Source organism: Erinaceus europaeus, chromosome 6 (assembly GCF_950295315.1).
Source record: "Erinaceus europaeus chromosome 6, mEriEur2.1, whole genome shotgun sequence".
Taxonomy (NCBI): domain Eukaryota; kingdom Metazoa; phylum Chordata; class Mammalia; order Eulipotyphla; family Erinaceidae; genus Erinaceus; species Erinaceus europaeus.
This window is the reverse complement of record NC_080167.1, coordinates 65,870,055-65,885,783: the sequence shown is the minus strand read 5'-3', so window position 1 is coordinate 65,885,783 and position 15,729 is coordinate 65,870,055.

The window sequence follows — 15,729 nt, the reverse complement described above, 5'->3', positions numbered from 1 at the left end:
TCCAGGGACTCCTGCACCTTCTGGAGCTGAGTGGCTCGGGCTTCTGTGCAGCCCTTTGTCACTCTGGTTGGTGACTGTTTGCATTAAACCCAACCTTGCATTGTAATTCAGTGAGGCAAATATCATCCAGCATGCTTTCCAAGTGACACCCTAGCTTCCAAACCCACGCTCTAGGCAGGTCTCCTAGGGACAGACACCCTCAGTCCCCATAACTTCTGACCTGTCTGCCGGTCCTTGTGGGCTTGTAAAGATGAGCTTGTGCTGTACTAACTCCAGGAACATCCAGTCTGACTGGAGCGGGGTACCCCCAGGCCCTGTGGTTCCCGGAGGAGAGATGAGACAGCGTCGTGTGTGCACAGGTGCAGTGCTCTGTTCTGGAGTGGTGGGGAGCTCCCCATGGCAGGAGTCGCATCCTGTTCCCTGCCTCTGTCTGTGCTGTCAAGCCGTTCAAGAGCCTACTAGGTGCATCTTGACCAAGGGCGATGGGCCGCCCTCAGCACACTCGGGCAGGTACAGAGGGCGAGCTGCCAACAGAGAGGACAAATAGAGAAACTGGCTGGTCTTCCTTGCAGTGGAAGACTGCTCAGTGTGAGGACATCTTTAATGACCAGAAAATGAACCATGAAATGTGCCTGGCTGTAAATAGGCAGGAAATACACAAAGACGGGCTTGGTGATCCCCTTCCTGGCATTTTGTGAGTAAAGCATGTAAGCGCTGTCCTGTCCTCACAGAGACTGGAGAAAAAAGGTCTTGTCTCTTTTATGATTTACAGATGATGAATTACTGCATATGCAGATAGATAGATAGATAGACAGACAGAGAGGTAGGAAGGAGCTGGTGGATATTAGACTTCCTCCTTGGGCCCACTCAAGGCTTTTCCCAACCAAACACACTGTGATAAAAAGAGCCCAGTGCTTGGCATAGACCAATGTGAAGAGGGGAACAGATGTCCTAGGGACCCCGTGCCCAGGACCTGGGAGGGTCAGGGGATGGGATGTGTCAGGATATGTGCATGAGGACAAGCTGGCATTGGAACAGTCTGTGGGGAGAGACCAGGCTGGCTGCGTCGGTGCCACTGAGAGTCTCCTGTGCTTTCCAACTCGTGGAGATTCCGACCTCAAGAGTGTCCTGTTTAAGGACCCTGGTTGCTCTACCCTGTGAGTTCCTTTTTGTCCTGTGACTCAGAACAGCTGTTTATACATTTGTGATGTTTGAGGATACCAACTGGTGCAGCTAAAGACGGAGTTAAAGATGTGGTCCAGGAGCCCCACTTGTGGGGTCTGTCCAAGCCAGGTGAAAACAAGAACACAGAGAGGTCTGTGCACCTTGGCGTTCATAGTGGCAAGCCCTGTTTACAGTAGCAGCGTCCCACTGGCGGGTAAGTGGATAAGGTACATGCAGGCCATATATTTACACAGCAGAGCTCAGTCAGCTCTAAAAACAGATGGGCGTCTGGGTGCCCGAGGGGATTGTGTAATGTGAAATAAGTGAGGAGAAAGACATAGATCAGGTGATTGCATCCATGTGTACAATTAATGAACAAAAAGGAATGTCAATGCACCAGTGAATACCAGCAACACAGCGGAGGTAACCTGAGAGGGTGTTGGTGGGTGAGTGACAAGTGGGGAGGAATAATAGTACAACAATAACAGTAGTACTCACACACACACACAGGCTATTGTCCACTTGAAGTTGGCAATACCCAGTGAAGGAAAAGAACCAGAGGGAAAACATTAAAATTCCAAGTGGAGCAACTTCCAGTTTTCAAGAGTTTCTGTTATCCTTATTAATAAGTATCTACAGAATTAAACAATGGAAACATAAAAACGTTAGAACCATTTGAAGCATGGTGGATCCTTAAAGGGGGTGGGTTGGGGTGGGGTGAGACACTCCCAAGTTCTTTTGCAGCTCAGAGTAGGAGCAGGTACTTTGGGGGTGGTGGCGGTCATGGATGTGGGTCAGGCAGGAGGGAAGGCCCAGTTGCCTCCTGACCTGGGAAGGAGGCTCCGCCGAGAGCATGTGTGCGGTCAGTGCCTTTGGAACATTCTAGCAACCGGATCCCCTTGCACAGTTGGAATGAAGGCAATAAGGAATTCATCATCCAGAAGCCAAGTTGACCTACTTTAGACAAAATGTAAACCATGAAACCACATTTCAAATACTGTAAAAGTCAGAGGGCCAGGTTCCAGTTGTAGCCTGGACACTGCCGATGGTAGCAGATGATAAATGAATGAACCCAACGGGGCATAGAACCGAGTAGATACACAATGAAGTCTTGTTTTTATGGTGCCCACACCAGCTTCTCCTGTGTCCAGGGGACAGCTCAGCACAAGGCCCTCTCTACCCCCAGTAAATACCTCAATGTCCTGCCCACCCGCTGGCCACATCTCCTGTAGCTTGTACGTGAGGTAGTCTTTTCTTGGGTTCTGTCATTCAAGAAACTCGTCCAGAGAGACTTAGCACTCCGGGACCAGAGATCTGGGTGGGTGAGAGCTGTTCATTCTTGCAGAAAGAATGGAAGCACCCCACTACCACCTCCCCCTCCTTGACCCCCCCGGGAAGGCTGCACTTCTGCCAGGAGGATGTGAGGTCTTGACTCTCTTCCCTGTTCGTAAACTCTTTGAAATGTTTTCAGAACCTCCTCAAGTTTTCTCAAACTCACAGCTCAGTCACCTTAAATCGAGCTGGGAAAGAAGCATGAGGGGAGGACCCCTGTCACTGGCAAACCCTCAGGTGACTCATTCCAATCAGTTGGACTATTTCACAGATTTATTTACAAAACAGAACCGAACCAAGGAGACCTCAGCAAGTCACGGATCCACTAGAAAGTGCTGATGCGGCCACAGCATTTCACGATCCTCCGATGAGCTGAGCGGAGGGGGACAGAAATAGAATTTCTTGGCGACTGGAATTGTGTTCCCATCTGCAATCACTTCCTTCTATTGCAGGACAGGAAGTAGCAGGATGAGTCACCTCAGAGAGATAAGACTGGGTGGGGGAGGAGGTGGAAGAGAGTCCTAGGGGCTGAGACAAAACCAGCATGAAGAGGCCAGAGACCCAGAGCTCAGAGCTGGAGACACTGACACCCACCTACAGTCAACAGCTTGACCAGAGTCCCAGCTTCCCCCTTGTGCAGGCTTGCTTATCTTCCTGGAGTTGATGTTTGTCGCCGATGGTTCAGAACTCCAAAATTTCAACCTCGAATCTAATAGGCAAAGCTCTCTATACTGTGTGCTGTTCGTGTGTCAAAACCATGTACTCTTATGAATTGAGATGTTGTAATCAGCTCTCCTGCTGTTGGAGGTCAGGCAGTAAGGTCTGAGTTATGCTTTGATGTCATAAAAATCACTGAATGACAAGAAAGCAAGCTGTGTGCGCCTACCTCATGTTTGGAGAGTGGTCTTTGTAACCTGACCAGATATGAGTAAGCTTCATTCCAACCTCAATGCAAGAATTATTTCCTCAGTACCCACTGGGACTTCAAGGAGTGAAGTTCTTTCTCTTCCTTTGGATAGTATAAGATGCAAAGGCAACAACTCGGGAATTCTGCAGCCTTTCCCACACCAGGATAACTATGAGCAGTGGGGTTGGACAAACCAAGAGAATCACAAGGAATGGAAGTCTGATTCCCGAGAAAGACAGACTTGAATCTCATCTGTTTATAGACTTACCCAACTTACGTGCTGTGCAAACCCAGAAATTCCTTGTTTTGTTACTCTGTAGTGGTTTTGAAATATACATACACACTCTTCAACCTTTGCCCCTTCAAAGCAGATGGATAATTTCTTTCCTTTTTTTTTTTCCTCTTCAAATATTTATTTCTACATAGGCTTATCATAAATTTTACTGTCTTGAAGGCTTCGTGGCACCTATATTAGAGGCTAAGATAGAATAAGCAGAACTCTTTCCTGTAACCACAAAGTCAGGAGGCTCCTGTGGATATTTTTCTTTTGATTTTATTTATTTATGTCTTTGTTTTATTTATATGATCACCATTTCTGTCCCCCAAGGTCTGTGTCTCCATCCCCAACCCCCATAGATAACCACTATAGAGCTCCCACAGTCTTGAAAACAGGTTGATTCCCCCACACACGCACATTTGTATATACCGTTGTCTATGTTCTGCGAATGAGTAAAACTGTTCTGTAGTTCTTCACGTCCTCACTCACTCACTGAGCATCCTCCTCTCCAGTCCCATCCACTTTTTCCCAAAGGAAACAATATCATCCCTTTTTATCGCTGCGTAATACACTGTCGAGTATATGTCCCATGACTTTTTTATTCAGTCATCTGTTGAAGGGCATTTAGGTTGTTTCCAGATTTTTGTTATTGTGAATAAAGTCATCTCAGCATCGGGGTGCATGTATATCTTCAAATTAGTGTGACTACATCTTCTGGGTATATGCTAGCAGTGGTATTGCTGGGTCATATGATATTTCCATTTATATTTGTTTAAGGATTCTCCATCCTCTTCTCTAGAGTGCTTGTACCAGTTCACATGCCCACCGGCAATGTACTAGAGTTCTCGCTTCACATCCTCTCCAACACTTACCTTCTCTTGTTTTATTGACAGAGCCCAATCTCACAGGTGTGAGGCAGAATCTCAACATAGTTTTATTCTGCACTTCTGTGCTGATGAGTGAATTTTCCCTTTCCTTAAAGGGGCTCCGTGGCTTGTTTTGAATGGGTGGAATATGACTGAAGGGATGGTATGTTACTTGGGAAGAGAGGCCACTTGTCAGGTCTCCTCCCTGGTATTCTCTCTGGCTAACTCTGCGGGGAGAGCCTTGGGTGTCCAGGCCTGTGGTCTGTCACAAAGAGGGGCCAGTGACAAGCACTGTTGCTACTGGGAGCCCACTGACCATGACTAAGGTAGCAATCTCAAAGTGTCTTTATACGCCCAGATGGCAGGATGCTGAAATTTGCACTGCCTGTCATGATTTAATTCTCTGGGGAAGACCAGATTTTTTTTTTCCCCCCTCCACTGTAAGTAAATATTTCGCCTTTTAAATCTATGGAGAAACTCTTAATATTTCAGCTTAATAACAATCAAAAGAAGTTGGAGTTTGTACAACAACCAGACAGTGAAAACAAATCAGTCCCCTAAGATATGAGCCGACCTTTGTGAAGTAAGATCATCTGAAATTTGCCATTTGAAAACTTGCTCATTTTCCTCAGAATTGTGACCAGTGAGGTATCTCCTGTGCTCGCTTCCACAGTAGTGTGTGTGTGTGTGTGTGTGTGTGTGTGTGTGTGTGTGTGTGTGTGTGTGGCTTTGCTGGATTGAATGATAATCTTGTCATCTCCAGTGGAGCTCTAGTTCTGATGAGGCTTCTTTTGCATAGGTTCTTAAAATATTCTCAAAGTAAATATTTAATCTTTTCCCTAGCATGTGATATGTGCAAGGTTTTAACATATACTTACAGCACTCTGACAGAAACACACGTGTACACATATGTAGAGACCTTTAGCTTTGGACGTAGCTATCAGGAGCTCTCGTGGTCTTAAATAGTTTCCTGAGACCTACAGAAGAAAGAAAATAGGTCAAATTACACTAGGAAGCTGAAGCTTGGAGAATACATAGATGCCACTATCTGTGTGCATATGGGGAGGAGGAAAATATAGCCTCAACTGATATGTTCTGGTCGGAACAGATGTTTCCAAACCCACATGGAGGTATGGGTCTGAAAATAACACACTGCTTCCAGGGCAGCATTCAGACTGTCATCAGCAGACTGCAGTGCACTGACTCTCTCGGGAGCATGGGGCACAGGGCTGCCTCGCAGGGGCTTTTTATGGGGGGGGGGCCTCAAACACTCCCCATAGACAAGCGGTCTTCTGTGTAGCCAGTGCCCAGAAGAAGCGTCTAAATGCCACTCTGTTGTAAGGGTGGCATGAAAACATTCCAAATCCTGCAAGAGAGGCAGAGAGTGTGTGTGTGAGAGAGAGGCGGGGGGTGGATTGAGAGAGAGAGAGAGATTTTAGAAACAAATCTTCCTTGTTAACAGTTTTCAGCATTCCATCCCGGGGTGGACATCAGAGTGGCATTTCCTCTATTTGGAGACATTCTGTTCTGGCACAGCCCATGAGTGGCTCAGTGACCTGCCAGTTAGACATTCTGCCCCCCCCACACACACACACACACTCAGTACCACCCTCTTATTGAAAATGTGACTCAGATCTGGCACCTCCCACCCTCCAAGTCTTTAAGGAGCAAAGCCTAGCGAGGGAAGAGAAAGAGAGAAAAAGGGAAGACATGGGAGAAACACCACCCAAGATAAGGATTCGATCTGTGTGCCACAAGACAGTCTGTGAGGCCCTGGTGTGCTGTGTGGGTTCCCGTTCCCTGCCCTAGCCAAACCTTCCATCCTGGGGATGTAACTCAGGCTTGGAGACTTTGGAGGAACACACACACACAGGGGGTGAGTGTAAGGTTCCTGAGGGGGTGTTGTTTTGCGGGGTTGAGGTTTACCCTGGTGCTAAGCCCAGGTCTCAGGGGGAGAAACAGAAGCCCCATGTGAAAAATAGACATGAGTCATAGAGAAGGAAATACAGGTGGGGCATACTGTGGAGAGTCCTTAAAAAAATAAAAATAAATAAAAGCCCCACAATGCTGCAATAGCACTCCCAGGCATTTATCTGAAGGATAAGGAGGCACTCGGAAAACAACTGTGCCCTTATGTTCATAGCAGAACTAATCATAGTAACCAAGACATGAGCTCAACCCAGATGTCGTGGACAGGTGACTGGCCAGCCAGCTGAGGGACATATTCCCAAAGGACTAATGTCCAGAAAAGACAAAATGCAGACTACAAACTGTAAGATTAAATTAGACGTCAAGTGTTCACGCTTGGAAACATGCTGCTAAGTGTCTTATGCTCTTCTGAAGAGATCACCATTTGACCTAAGCAAGTCTGTGTTTACACTACCCCCAAACTGGAAGTCACTATCAGTGGTGTCTTTCAGAAACATTTCACTGTAAGGATTTAAGGAAGTCTCTTGTTACTTCTCCAGTCATCATAAAATGTCCATTGTCTACAGGAAATAGTCTAGAGAGGAGCAGCCCTGAATTAGGAAGCAGCCTTTACTCACCTCAAGCACTCCTAAGACCCAGTGGTCAAATAGCCAAGGTAAAGGCTTCCTTTGTCCTGCAGGCTGACTTCCCCTACTGATGGGCAGCCATGGCCCTCTCAGAGCAGAGCCCGGCAGTAACTGAGATAACTGCAGCAAGCCTTCAGCTCGTTTCTGGGAACCAAAGTCTGGCACTGGCTCTCCTTGCACCTAACATCATTTGCATGAAAAATTAAGAGGCATAGATTTTTATAACTGGAATATAGAAAGAGTAGCTTTCCCTTTATGACTTTGAATAATAGAATACATCTTGTCAGCGTATAAAGTTGATTTAATGACACACACACACACACACATACACACACACACACACACACACACCCAAGAAAAAAAATCAAGTCTTTTAAAAAAATTTTTTTTTATAAGAAGGAATCTGTCTAGCACACCCTCTCATTTCCAGGGTGAAAGACTCAGCTGCAGCAACTAAGGCTTCTGTATTGCTGATCACAGTCTTCCATGGCTTGGCGGCTGAGATATTGGGTAGGAGTACAGATGAAGTCGCTGACTTGGGGAGACTACTTTAAATAAGCACCCACTTATCTGACGCTGCTTCGAGGCTGAGTTTGAGCTTTTCCACCAAGAGACTACACGTCTGCGCCCAGGCTCTGCCTGTATGTTTGCCCTGGGGCCCTGAGTTCTGGGGAAAGGGGGTAAACCTTGGAAGCTGGGCCCTATATAAGGACGTTCTCAACCTCAGCTTCAAGGTATTCTGGGTAATCAATAACAACAGAAGTTGAGGTAATTATCTCGGGGCTAATTATGGTGCCATCAGGCAGCAGCGTCTGCAGGTGATAGAAAGGGCTGCTCACACCGTTCCCAGCTGGGTTCTGAGTCAGGAGTAGCAGACTCTCTCTGTGGTTCAGTGCCCACTGTCTGCTTAGTGGCCTTCAGTTAATGAAGCGCTGACTCATCTCCTACTCCTTCTCATCTCCATTGGGGGGACTGAACTTCAAGAGCATGTGAGACTTTCCTTTTAGGACAGGACAGGCTGGCACAGGGGCATCCATTCTACTCCCGCTGACCCCGGAGGGCATTCTGCACACAGGGGAGTGTGCACACAACCATCCCTGTGACAGCCCTGTGCTCACAGGTGTTGCTTTTGCTGTGACAATTCCAGACTGCTGGGGTATTTCAGGATTCTGTTTGAAAAACTGTAACGGGGGGTGGGGTGGGGTGAGGTGACGGCAAAAGATGCAGCATTTCCCTCTTGGAACTACATGTTTGTTGGGATTGTGGGGAAGAGAAACACACAGTGGGGTGAGGGAGGAAGGGAGCAGTGGCACACCTAGTTAAGTGCTCACATCCCCACATGCCAGGTCCCGGGTACAAGCCTCCACTCCCCACCTTCAGGGGGGACTCTTCATGAGTGGTGAATCAGGCTGCAGGTGTCCGTCTCTCCTCCTCTCTCCCTAATTCCCCTCCCCTCTCAATTTCTCTCTGTTCTGTCCAATAAAATGGAAAAAAAATGCCTCCAGGAGCAATGGATTCTTAGTCCCGGCAATTCTTAGAGCCCCAGCAATAACCTCGGTGGCAATAAAAAAATAAAAGAGGAAATGAATAAAAAGAAACATGCAGTGTGTGGTTATTGTTTTTAACAGTAAAATAGTGGTCATGCTGCAAGTTTGACAGTACTGTTAGGATAAGGTGAACATTCCTCTTGCGGTGACGTGGATAGAAGGAAGGCTGGGCTCCCTTTCCTCTAAGCCAGAGTGTTCATGAGCCCTTGCCCTAACAGATTACAGGCTTGGGGTGGGCAGAATGCAACATCCAAGTCAAGTCTTGTGCTCTCTGCCCCCATTATGACAGAGTCCCATCATATGTTCTAGAAAACAAGGGCTAAGTTTGTATGTTTGTGCACTAAAATCTTACTTTAATCATTCAAAAGATCTCCAGGTAACTCACAATATGGAAGTGTAATATTTTGTTGTTGTTGTTTGTTTGTAAAAGGAAGAAGTGGAAACAAGCTGCACAGCTGTTTCTGGGGAAATGTAGGTCTTTTGGGTGAGGTCTGTGCTGAGTTCTAGTGGAGTATTTATGAAGCAGTGTGGCATTTTTTCTGAGTTGTGGGTTGGGACCAGATGTGGGTCCTGTAAGTTGTGTGACTTTGGGGGATCAGTCCCCTCTGGCATACTGTATCCTGACGTCAGGCCTACTCTCCCAGCCTGGGAGTGGGCAGAATGTGCATGTCATCTTAGAAATAGTAAAGGTATTAGTTTTTTTTTTTCTTTTGCCTGCAAGGTTATAGCTCAGTGCCTGCACTAGGAATCCACTGCTACTGTGGCCTTTTTTTTTTTTTTTTTTTTGATAGAACAGAGAAAAATTTAGAGGGAAGGGGAAGATAAATAGGGAGGGCTAGAGAAAGATAAACATCTAGGGGGCTATGGAGCAGCAGCTATGTTTCATTCCTCTCCTCTCCTGGGTCAACTAGGAACACCAAAGGAGACCACCTGGGAACACAATAAGACAGGAATAGAACGACTTCAGAAACCCACCAAATCACCAGTGAGTGCAAACACGTGTGGCTCGTGGACAGAGAGGAGCCTAGGGAGAGATTAAGTGGCTGGTAATAGTCCAGCAGTTTACCAGTTAAGACACCACCTCCAGTCTGTCTCCATCAACAAAAAGACAGCTGAAGGGAGGAGAGGACTCCACTAAGACTAATCAAATGCAATTGTGAGTCTCCATTGCTACTGCCCTCAGAATCTGGAGCAGTGGGGAAAGGCCCTGTGCTGACAACAGGGGACAGAGAACTAACCAGGAAACTGAGAAGATCTATACCTCACTGGCCTAGCAGTGGGGATGTGAGAGTCTCTTTGAATAACCACTGGATTATCTCTGCTCCACCCTGCTTTATCTCTTGGTCATGAGTCAGTGATTAAGCTAAGAAGCCTACTTATAGTTTAAAAGCCCTCAGGCTCTCATAGCCTACAGGGAATAAAAAGAACAATAGAGGCTTTTAAGCCACTGTTCTCCAACTCAGGGATTAGATTAATATTGAAACAACTGTCAATTTCCACAGCTGTGAACCCTTTAAGTGCCTTACTTAGACTTTAAGTGCCTTACTTAGATACAAGTCAATCTAGGCAAGAGTGATCAGTAATTTGAAAAGTACTGAGAGAGGGACCTCATAACATACTATATACAATGGTTAAACCAACAAGAGGAAATATTGGAGAAATGAACCAGGACAAGAGTCCAGCTAAAAGCCCCCCAAATGTTGAAGCACAAATAATGAGGTCAACATCCAAACACTAGTTAAGGAAATAATCACAGGAGTGAGTAAAGAGTTTGAAAGAATTGTCATTAGAAATGCAGAAACAACAAATGAGAATCCAGAAGAAAATACTAATTCTCAAGGTTCTAAGAGATCTGAAAGCTGAAATAGCTGAGCTGAGAACACAACTAGCTGAACAAACTAAAACAATGTCAGAATAGGGTAAAAAAATGGATGAACTCCAGAAAAAAGTAGAGGGGAGAGAGAATAGAATAAATGAGGCTGAAAACAGAATTAGCAAGACTGAGAATGAATTAGAGAGAACTACAAAAGAAATAAGAGATATCAAAAAGAGATTCTTAAAATAACAACAGAGACCTATGGGATGACTTCAAAAGAAATAATATATGCATTATTGGCTTACCAGACAAAGAAAGAGAGTGAGGGGAAGAAAGCATTCTTCAGGACACAATAGCTGAGAACTTCTCTAGTCTAGACAGCGTCAAAGACATAAAGGTTGAAGGAGCCCAGAGGGTCCCAAACAGAATTAACCCAGACTTAAAGACACCAGGACATGTCATATTTAGAATGGAAAGGAATAAGGGTAAAAAAAAAAAAAAAAAGGATCCTGAAGGCTTCAAGAGAAAAACAAAGAGTCACCTACAGAGGGAAACCCCTAAGATTAGCAGCAGACTTCTCCACACAAACACCAAAAGAGAATGGCAAGATATCTACTGAGTGCTCAATGACAAAGGCTTTCAACCAAGACTACTGTATCCTGCTAGACTGTCATTCAGACTAGATGGAGGCATAAAAAAATTCTCAGACAAGCAACAGTTGAAAGAATCAACTATCACCAAACCTGCCCTGAAAGAAGTTCTGAAAGGTTTCCTATAAACAGTCAGACCACCATAAATATTCCATCTATCAGAACACTCTAAAGCTCTACAAGAATGGCGTAATAATTTCTCCAGTCCTTGATATAAATAAATGTCAGTTGTCTGAATTCACCTATTAAAAGGCACAGAGTAGGAAGATGGATCAGAAAATACAAACCAACAGTATTCTGTCTACAAGAAACTCACCTACCTCAACAAGACAAAGACAGACTCAAACTGAAAGGATGGAAAATTATCATACAAGCCAATGGCCCCCAAAAATATCAGGAACAGCTGTTCTCATATCTGAAACAATAGACTTTAAAATGTGGAAGCTCAACAATACACTACTTAGCAACTACTGGGTCAAAGAGGAAATAAAGGAAGAAATCAAAATGTTTCGAGAGTTCAGTGAAAATGAAGACACAAGCTATGAAAATTTTAGTGACACAGCTAGGGCAGTACTGAGAGGGAAGTTCATAGCCATACAAGCACACATTAGGAAACAAGAAAAAGCACAAATAAACAGTCTGCTTGCACATCTTAAAGACGAAGAAGAAGAAGAAGAAGAAAAAGAAGAATTAGAAGAAGAAGAAGAAGGAGAATTAGAAGAAGAAGAAGCAGAAGAAGAAGAAGAAGAATTAGAAGGAGAAGAAGAATTAGAAGAAGAAGAAGAAGAAGAAGAAGAAGAACAACAACAACAACAACAACAACAACAACAAAGGAACCCTATAGCAACCAGAAAGACAGAAATCACTAAAGTTAGGGTAGAAATCAATAACATTGAGAATAAGAAAATCATACAAAAGATCAATTAAAGTAAATGTTGGTTCTTTGAAAAAGTAAACAAAATTGACAAATCTTTAGCCAGACTCACAAAACAAAAAAGGGAGAAGACCCAAATAAATCACACCATAAATGAAAAAGGAGATATCACAACAGACACCACAGAAATTCAGCATTTCATGTGAGATATCTATGAACAATGATATGCCACCAAGCTAGAGAACCTGGAAGAAATGGACAATTTCCTAGATACCTATGAACTTCCAAAATTAAGTAAAGAGGAACTAGATAACAGTAACAGACCCATCACAACTAATTAAATTGAAACAGTTGTGAAAAACTGTTGGTATGCATGAGACCCCTTCTGTTTCATTTGGTTTAAATCCCCCCTGCTTAACACTATTCTATTTACATAACCACTTCATTCTATTTACATAACCACTGTTAACAAGTTCCACCCTCCCTCCAGGGCATTTGTGGTTCAGTGATAGGATTCTCGCCTGCTCTGCCCCCTCTTTGTCACTCTGGTTTTCACCAGTCACTTTTCTCTCCACCCTCTCTAAGTCACATCCTGTTTCCACCTTACTTGGCAAGTATATGTAAAGACAGCATTGTGAGTTTTACAGTACTGTACTTTGAGTTTAACTCAGCTCGGCTTAGATAGCGCTGCGTCCTGCATGAATAAAGAGATACTGCCTACAGCTCAACCATGAGTCCCTGGTCATCTGTTACCCGCCCGTGAAGCCAGCCCGGCGAAAACAACATAACCTGTCGAAAACAACATATGGCGCCTGTGCAACTCCCAGATAAGTGAAGACTTTGCCTACCTATACACTATGGTCTTCTCTTCTACTTACGAAGAGGTTTGCCAAAGCCTCTACTGTTTCATTATGAGACAGTTTCTCTGTCTCTGGAACATTTTACTCAGGGCCACACTTCGGTTCCCTGACCGGAAACTTTGGTTTCTTATGACCGGGATCATAGAGCTTGGGAGATGTACAGAGATTTCTCCTTGAACTTTCTGGATTCCCTCTCCCATGTTTCCTGAGGAAAAGGACTACATTTTGCTCCGGGCCACAGTTTGGTTCTTTATGACTGTGATCGTAGACCTTGGGATATGCATGGGGATTTCCACTGGGACTTTCTGGACTTCTTCTCGAATGTTTCCCATGGAGAAGGACTACTCTAATTTGAAGAACATTCTCAAGTACCCTGGCAGTTCCCAAGTATGGAGACACGTGGTTAGTTCTACTCTCCTGATTGGATTCTTTCTTCGATGGGAAGACACTTTTAAAAATGGGTGCCTGAAGCAATCCAGCAGGAATAGTCCAAAGCACCCTAAATGGAATTTCGAGGAGCTTTTTGAACTAGGACACCCTCTGGGGACTCTTAATCCTACATGGTGAGATCTTGATAATCTGGTTCAAGTTGCGTTTCATAAGAGAATGATTTGAATGACTGAATTTTTGTTTGACATTGACTTAAAAAAAAAAAGCTAGACGCAGCCATGATTTCTAGAGACATCCAGAAACAATCCAAAAAATTGTTTTTTCCTCCTTTGATTTGTTTATGTCTTGGCATAAATCTGAAACGTTTAATCCTGAAAATGGTATGAGTTATGGGTGGGGCTGATAGTGCAATGATTATGTTAATTATTCTCATGCCTGAGGCTTTTAACCGTGGTTCTTCTGTTTACCTTTCCACATTTTATTGAGTTTAAACTGTTTAAACAACCTTAAAATCATACTAGAAAGGACTTCCAATTATAATGGATTTATCAATTATAGTAAACTTCTAATCTGCTATAAGTTTTGTTTGACAAGTAAGTGAATTTCAGCTGTCAAAGTCTTCACATGAAAAAGCATCCACTCAAATGGAATTCCTGGAAATCCATTTGGATCCTGTTCTCTGACATCGCCCACAAGATGGAATGACAACAACACACCGTGGAAACCAATGATGTGACCTGGCACGACCTGAAGAAACAGATTCACAGACTCCAAAGCTCACTCTCTACAGAAAAGCAGAATTCTGGTGGCCGACATTCCCCATTGAGGCAGACGTGCAGCATTTCATCCTCTGGCATTTTCTTCTGTGGTCAGCTACTTTGGACTGACACCTCCATCGGACTTACTGGTACACGCTGCTGTGTTTCTCAAAGACTAACTTCAGCCAATTGCCTTGAGACTTTATAAACCATGTACCCTCGCCTGCAGGCTCTTCCCCAGAGACAGAAAACTCCTCCTCCTTATTAGGTTATGCCCACAGAGGCATGAAGCGCCCCAAGAGGCAAGAGATGCCCACAGAGGCAGGAAACGCCCTTTGAGGCAAGAGATGCCCCCAGAAGCATGAAGCATTCCCAGAGGCAAGAAATGCCCTTTCACCTGCTAGGCCTTGCCCTTTGAGTCAAGAAAAGCTCCCCTTGGCATCACGCTGGTTATTGCTGCTCGCCTATTTTGTTTTCCATGTCTTATGCCAGTTCTTTTGAAAACGCCTGTATGATATACGTTTCTGTTCACCCCCCAATGGCCATTAGTTAAAAAGAAAGGGGGAATTGTTGGTATGCATGAGACCCCTTCTGTTTCATTTGGTTTAAATCCCCCCTGCTTAACACTATTCTATTTACATAACCACTTCATTCTATTTACATAACCACTGTTAACAAGTTCCACCCTCCCTCCAGGGCATTTGTGGTTCAGTGATAGGATTCTCGCCTGCTCTGCCCCCTCTTTGTCACTCTGGTTTTCACCAGTCACTTTTCTCTCCACCCTCTCTAAGTCACATCCTGTTTCCACCTTACTTGGCAAGTATATGTAAAGACAGCATTGTGAGTTTTACAGTACTGTACTTTGAGTTTAACTCAGCTCGGCTTAGATAGCACTGCGTCCTGCATGAATAAAGAGATACTGCCTACAGCTCAACCATGAGTCCCTGGTCATCTGTTACCCGCCCGTGAAGCCAGCCCGGCGAAAACAACATAACCCGTCGAAAACAACAAAAAACCTTCCCAGGAATGAAAGTCCTGGACCAGATGGTTTTACAAATGAATTTTACAAAACTTTCTAAGAAGAAATAATACCTAACTTTTAAAAGTCTTCCAGAAAATTGAAGACACTCGAATACTCACTTCCAGCTTCTATGAAGCCAGCATCACTTTGATACCAAAAGCAGAGAGGGACACAACCAAAAAAGAAAACTACAGACCAATATCTCTGATGAACATAGATGCTAAAATATTGAACAAAATTCTAGCCAACTGGATACAACAGTATATTAAAAAGATTGTTCATCATGACCAGGTGAGATTTATCCCACAGATGCAAGTTTGGTTTAATATATGTAAATCAATCAACGTGATCCACCACATCAACAAAAACAAGACCAAAAACCACATGGTAATATCAATAGATGCAGAGAAAGCCTTTGACAAAATACAACATCCCTTTATGATCAAAACACTACAAAAAAATGGGAATAGATGGAAAATTCATAAAGAGAGTAGAGTCTATATATAGCAAACCTACAGCCAACATCATACTCAATGGTGAAAAACTGGAAGCATTTCCCTTCAGATCAGGTACTAGACAGGGCTACCCACTATCACCATTATTATTCAACATAGTGTTGGAAGTTCTTGCCATAGCAATCAGGCAGTAGCAAGGAACAAAAGGCATACAGATTGGAAGAGAAGAAGTCAAACTTTCCCTATTTGCAGATGAT